Consider the following 7,124-nt stretch of genomic DNA (forward strand, 5'->3'; position numbering starts at 1 on the left):
ATGTGTGGTGGGGCTAGTTCGTGGGCCTGTACAACCATGGTCCTATCTGCATTAACGGATAGCGCCTTCTTTTGTGAAGAATGGGTTTTTGCTCCCTTAGATACTACCATCACCCCCTCCAATTCAAATGGGTGATAAATAAGAAAAGAAATTGAACGTACAGACATTGTATGATAGATAGATGTGGTAATTCACATATACTAGTTGACCCGTTGCGCCAAATGGCACAAAGACCCGCTAAAGCTATGTTGTCGATGAAAATAGTTTCATTTTGCAAGGACATATTCGATACTCGTAATAGAAAGCCCATGTGTTAAACCATGCTATTTTTAAAATGTCTATCAAAAAGATCATCCAGTAAACCCATGAGCCACAGTTCCTTTCTAATGGAAGCAGGTAATGTAATCTATGAGATTGTAATAGTGGAAAGAACATTATAAATATTTTTATTATTCTTATAACTGTAAACAAGGAGACCACTACCATCTGAATTCATACATGCACCTGCCATAAAACCAGTATATTGCACAAACAACACTCACAAATTGTCATAGGCTTTATGTAACAATGTAACCACTGTAATTTCTTCAGCGATGACAAAAGCTGGTAGAATGATGGTTGCTTGCTTGGATCGCTGCACCAAAGACCGTTGAGGACAGCAGCATATTATTGAGAACAGCGGCATATTATTTGAGAAATGATCTGTCATCTTACTTGTCCCGACATGAAGATATTATGCTAGCCACCAGTGGAATGACCTCTTTGGGAATACCTAGTCGTTTGTTCTGGAACCCAACTGCTCCAAAAACTTGCATTGGATTCTGCCTGCTTGAAAGTACAACCAACGTTGCTAATTCCCATAGGATTACTCACATAGGGGCAGAAGCTCTTTCTCTAACATGCAAGCAGAACGAACATAGGACTGTACGTATAATAAGTTTCTATAAGATAAGCAGCTTGTTGTGTTACCACCTAGACAAAAGCACCTGAGTGGACAGATCAAAACGCTGGATAGGGGCCACATCTAGCACACGCTTTTCACATATCATTTGAATTTTGGTGGATCCTGGATGAACGGCTTCATGGAGACTGAATTCGGGTGGACTCCTAGATCTCCAGTATAGATATTAATCCAGGAAATTGTCCTATGGAAAATACAAAAATATAAGAACCATGAGCTGAAGGCATGCTTGTAATTAGAACAACAACCTATTTGTAATCCGCCAGGGAGAATGATACTGCAAAAAAGGTTAAATCTCTTATGCTGAAAACCGTGCAAAGGAGTGCCCCACTATAATAATGTAAATTTCCTGGGATGTATATTTAATAGCTAAATTTTGTTCAAATATCTAGGAATACTAATCATAAAGCCGAAGAATGCACGAAACAGCATACCAAATATATCTACCATAAGACACCGAAAAAGATATCATTTGGATCTATTTTGTCAACAAAATTGACAACCACAATAACCATGACAATCCAGCACAAAGGATGGTATACACCAGAATACTTTCACTCATAAATTCTATCTAAAAGCTAAGGTTTATTCTTAGATGCAAATATACTATCAACTCATAAAGCTGAGATACCCCTTCGGACCAGATCACCTAAGTTGGCACTAATATCAACTTTTACTTTGCAATAATAAGATCTTCATAGTTTCCTCTGTCCCAAATCTAATAGGTTTACAACCCTGATATATGACATTGGCTACTGTCATGTTGCATTTCAAAAGAACAAGGGAAAAAGGCACAACAACCACATGTAGGGCTGCTCCAAGAAACTCACATTCTTAGTTTTCATCTTGATGTTGTAGGGTAGCAGAGACTCAATAGAAACAAACACATCAAAGCAAAGTGAAAAGAAAAATGGCTAGATAGTAAGCAATGATAATGAAAGATATTTTCAGTTATCACTGACCACCAGGAGTAACACTATCGGCTCCATAAAAATGGCTTGGTAATTGACTGTTGAAAGGCAGAAGAACTGAATATATAAGAATAAGCCATAAGGCACACTTCTCACAAAAAAAGAGATGGCCACTATGAAGAAGCACGAGCCTAGTATTTCTCTAATAACAGAGATGCTCCTGTTCAATATAACTAAACTATTCCGTGAGCAAAAGGTAAACATGCATGTAGCTTGAATTCAAAGAATACACATGTAGCTAGAAAGAAAGGAAGCAAACCTCGAGCAGCAAAACAGAGTTACAACAAAACAGAAGATCAACATGCAGCAACACAGGAGATCGCATAACCTGATAAATAAACATAAATGAAGTAGTCAGAGCAGGCAAAGAAAACTTCATGCGCCAAGGCATTAAAACATTTTATAGTTCAGTTTGCAAGTTCAAAGTTGACACCATGGCGGCGCACAACTATAGAGTAAAAGACCAGCATGCTATGCATGTATACCATGTTTCACTTTGAAAATAAAGCTGGATTGCAACTGAATATCTCTCCTTGTATTTCCTATATTCCACACACCTAAATTAAACCAGCAAGTTAGCATGTCATTATTTACAAAGAAACACCAAAATAACCTAATCAACCATATCCCTTCTTTAATATTTCCTTTCTTTTTTGTAATTCTAATTCTTCAACATGGCACAAGGATTTATCCCTATTTAATCTCACACTAAGATCTAAACTTAGTGTGTGGCATATATGTTAATACCCCCAACCTAAGATCTGAGAAGAGCAAGAACAACAAAACTGAGAAATTTCCCTTGGTTATTTTAAGTTTTCATCGAACTAGCAAAATCATTTTTAGGCAACTCAAGTTATACGCCGCGTGCAAGAAGTGAACTTCCTCAGAAACCTAACAAATGCACGACAAGTCAGGTAAGTAACAATATATTGAGGATGAAAAAATGCTTATCGATACATGAGTTGAGAAACCAATCAAATACCTTCAGATTCAATGACGCAATTATCCTAGAAAGATCTTAAGCCTAGAGAACCCTTCAACTGAACCAAAAACGGCAAGTCAACATATCAACAACACAAGAGACAGCTTGTTAGCAAATCCAGCGGTAAACAAAAAACACGCTACTAATTCTTAATATCATTAACCTATAAGATTTGTACACGTAAAGTCATGTTAGTGATTCTTACACCAAGTCAGTATACCACCGCCATAGTAATACACCATCTAATTACTATATGATTATCAGACTGAAGAAAAACGTTGCAGCCCCCTTCCGCCACTTTGCGAATGTGACCTCGTGTTCCCTCTGATTCAGATCAGGAACCTAAGGGAGGAAGAACGGACGGCGGACGATGGTTATTTCCACTCTTGTTTCAATGTGATCAGGAAGCAAATGCAATCCACTTTCAGAAAACCAAACTATATATACCTAAAGGATCAGTGTTCTAAAAATGTGAGTTACACTTCCCGCTTCCATGATCCATAATAAAATAAGAGACATAGGAAAGGGGTTAGCCTACACAAATAGCCCAGAAAGAGCAAGCAAAACTTGGAAAGTGGAGGGAGAGCTCACCTGGACCCAAGAATCTGTAGGTGGCCAAGCTAGATGTGATAGGAAGCACAGAGGATCCGAAGAAAGCATACAACTTATTAGGCAATACATTCCTCCCCTACAATCCGTGGCCATGCTGGCCATGCTCGAACCAAAGGTCCACAATGTTGCATCCAGTATTAGCACAATAGTAAGGCAAAGGCATGACTTCGGAACCTAATCCCAAAGCAGCAAAAATAAAATGGCAGTAAGGCAAAGACATGTAAAGATGCAAAGGTTACATGAACTGGACATGCCAAAATTGACTAGCTCATCTTCGAGTTCCTCCAGCAATGCTACTTCCCCGTTCGAGGAGCTCTCTGTATCAGCCACTCGCCTGCTCATCTTCATGATGCTCGCCTCAACCTGTAAATCCATAAAATTTAATTTAAGCCAGATAAGTATTTTATCAGTAACTCTCGCTCTCTGGAACAAATGTGGACCAACTAAACTGAATATTCTACTCCCTCCATTCCCAAATATTTGTCTTTCTAGAGATTTCAACAAGTGACTACATACGAAGCAAAATGAGTGAATCTACACTCTAAAATATGTCTACATACATCCATATGTTGTAGTCTGTTTGAAATGTTTAGAAAGACAAATATTAGGAACAGAGGGAGTACATCAGACCAGAATCTTGACTAATTAATAACGGCCATAAGCAATCAACCTGTGAACACTCACTCTATGGGACAAATGCAGACCAAACTAAACAGAATATTCTACACGAGAACAGAATCCAGACTAATTAATAACGACATAAGCACTAGACCTGTGAACACTTGCTCTCTGGGATAGATGCAGACCAAACTAAACCGAAGAAACACATAACTTTGTTTTTACCTTCATAACAGGCAGCATGACCAGAATCACATCCCGTGAGAAGCCATAAACCTAGAAACTGCATCAGTTAGAAAGACTGCATAGACGTGGCACATGTGCAAATATTTGTCCAATTACAAAATAAGAAGGGGATATTACCAGCACATTTTGTTATACTGCTTGGTTATGTTCAAATGGTACACAAAATCGTATTGGTAGATGAAGAAACGCAATGCAAGATCTTTCAGTCCCCTCTTTTTATCCCTCTCTGAATCCATGTCCCTTCTTTTTCATCCCTCTCTCTGAATCTAGATCCTAGCAATGATCAAGCTTCCAGTCCCCTCTTTTTCATCCCTCTCTCTCAAACACACATGACACATTGCAGCAAACATAACACATCAACTACTGTAATTGAAAACTGAAGTTGTGACTCTCTATTATCCAATTTCAGTAACCATAAACTCTGTGCCTAGCAGCAAAGATCTCATAAATGCACATACACATGATCACAAATTGTATCATCTAAATGCAAGAACAAAGTGGAGGAAAGAGAGAGGATATAGAGGCAAACCTGAACTTCCTCGAGCTCCTTGCTCCTACTGCTCTAGTCGGAGACCCTCCCTCAACCGCCGACCACATCCGCAACCGCCGCTGAAATGTAATGAAGGCCTCCCATGAAAGGAAATTAATATCTATATATGAGAAATCAGATGAGAATATGCAGAGTAACCAATAGGCATTTTTAGCATCGCTATGATACTGGATAATGTTGGCCTCTGGTAGCACGATTCACAAGCATATGTCGAGACACAAAGGTAAGTAGTAGATAATTTTATACCCCAGTGCAGACTGTGCGTTCTTCCTGAATGGAACACGGAAAACCTGGATTAGAATTTTCAGAAGTTCTCTAAAACTACCTGTCGTCAATGAGTAAAGTATCCTATGGCTAGTACCTATGTACGTAACAAATTCAACTCTCCATTGTCTAGAATTCAACAGCCATCAGAATATAAACAAACTTGGCAAGCATTGTACTGCCCCTTCTTACATAGACCATGCAAACTAACAAGGATGCCCCTTCAACCACATATAACACAAGCATAAAGCAAAGAATATTAAACTGCGACTTCAACTATAGATAACACAAGCACCGTTGTGTTGTCTAGCATAAACAACATGGAGCCTCTAGCAGCAGGGTATGATCTGCGATTTACATTTATACTCATTACTGTTAGCAAAACAAACCACCTTTCGTTTATTAAATCATGATTTTCTCACCATGAATCATACTAAATTATATATACATGATTTTCAGTCATGGTTAGTTTCTGTGCCTAAAATAGGTATGCAAATTGGTGCATGGCGACAAATAGTAGCAAGTATCGCTCACGGATAACAATCTACTCAAACTGAATTGAAACCGAATAAATAATGCAAGCAGACAACCAGGTATAAAACTGGCACATATGTGTACAGACAACTATTTCATTGGCCTTTCCTTGAATTTGTACATATTCATCTGTGCTTATGTTTAAAGATCGAGTATCCATCCGATGTAACATCAAGAAATTGCACATGTATCTTTCTCTCCACTCTTTTCACAAAATTGGTTGCTTTAAACATAAAAATTGTTGGCAATACATATATGATTATATTTTTTTTCCAAATAATTAACTCACATGTCAGCATACATATCTAGGCACTCATTTTTTATCCAAGAATTTGGTGGCATGGATCCACTCTGGAAACAAACAGATACATGGTAGGAGGAAAACGTGAAGAGACAAGCACGGGACAACACATACCTTGCCTCCTCCCTGGCCCGGTTCCCTGTCGCCAGCCTCCTCCCCCTCCTGCGCAGCTCAACCCCATCGCGACCAGAGAATTGGCTCGTGATCCAACCACCGGATGGCCAGTGAAGCTAATTGTGCTAAGGGAGAGATACCATCAACGAAGGTTTGAAGAGGAAAAACTAAGAGAATAGATATGGGGAGAGGGATCTGACCATCTCCAGCTTCCTCGGTCTCGAGCACCTCCATCCAGTCTCTCATTTTTCTAACCTTCCCCGTCTTGGCCTCTAGCTCGAGCTCCAACCCACCAGCGCCAGATTCGACCCAGAAGCACCAACAATGGTGGAGGGGAGTAGCAGGCAGCGGCGGTGATGAGCGAGGATGAGGGAGGGGCTGTGGGGAACGAAGCGTGCACAACACCCCGGCAGCGGCATGGCGCCACGAACGGCGGTTTCCTCCTGGCGACGTGGTTGTAGGGGAGAGAGGAGGGAGGCAGAACGGCGGCGGCGGCTAACGAGGATGGAGGAGGGAGGAGCGCGAGATGTGGGGCTTGGTGAGGCTAGGGTTTATCCGGTGGGGACTGGGGCCTGGGGAGACGGGGGATTGGGTGCGGAGCGCGTGGTGGGGATTGGGCAAAACGCCCTGCACGCGGAAATAGGCGACCCAGCCAACCAGCGTGCCACGAGCCCACCCGTCATTGGACAATGAAAACTACCGCCGGGTGAAAATTAGTTTTAACCGTCGTGAAGATCTGATGGCTCAGGCGCGCTGGAATGCAGATCTGACGGCCAACGAAGCTCCAAATCGGGGGAGCCTTGTGAGAGCGAGTTGGCTAGCCTCATTATAGTTTTAAATGTGGTCTAACCAAATAGGACAGCATGACACAATTTCACATATATGATGGCTAACTAAACAGGATAGCATGACATAGTTTCAGATATATGATGGATTACTTAACAGGAAATAATGGCATAATTCAACATATG

General features: G+C 40.7%; 1 long non-coding RNA gene across 24 annotated transcripts; it reads right to left on the reverse strand.

Annotated features, from left to right (window-relative positions):
• Positions 1-423: 423 nt before the first annotated feature.
• Positions 424-6,766, reverse strand: LOC125551613 (uncharacterized). 24 transcript variants are annotated; one of them, XR_015600777.1, is made up of 8 exons: positions 6,354-6,766; positions 6,154-6,278; positions 4,920-5,210; positions 4,370-4,420; positions 3,120-3,889; positions 2,915-2,972; positions 2,192-2,489; positions 424-1,145 (listed from the first exon to the last, which is right to left on the reverse strand). It is a non-coding gene; the product is annotated as an uncharacterized LOC125551613 (long non-coding RNA). The 24 variants fall into 24 exon arrangements; XR_015600770.1 differs by having other exon boundaries at positions 2,192-2,823; XR_015600773.1 differs by having other exon boundaries at positions 2,192-2,260; positions 2,418-2,489; positions 2,915-3,889.
• Positions 6,767-7,124: the final 358 nt, after the last annotated feature.

This window comes from Triticum urartu, chromosome 4A (assembly GCF_056163025.1).
Source record: "Triticum urartu cultivar PI428250 chromosome 4A, HENAU_Tu73, whole genome shotgun sequence".
NCBI lineage: Eukaryota > Viridiplantae > Streptophyta > Magnoliopsida > Poales > Poaceae > Triticum > Triticum urartu.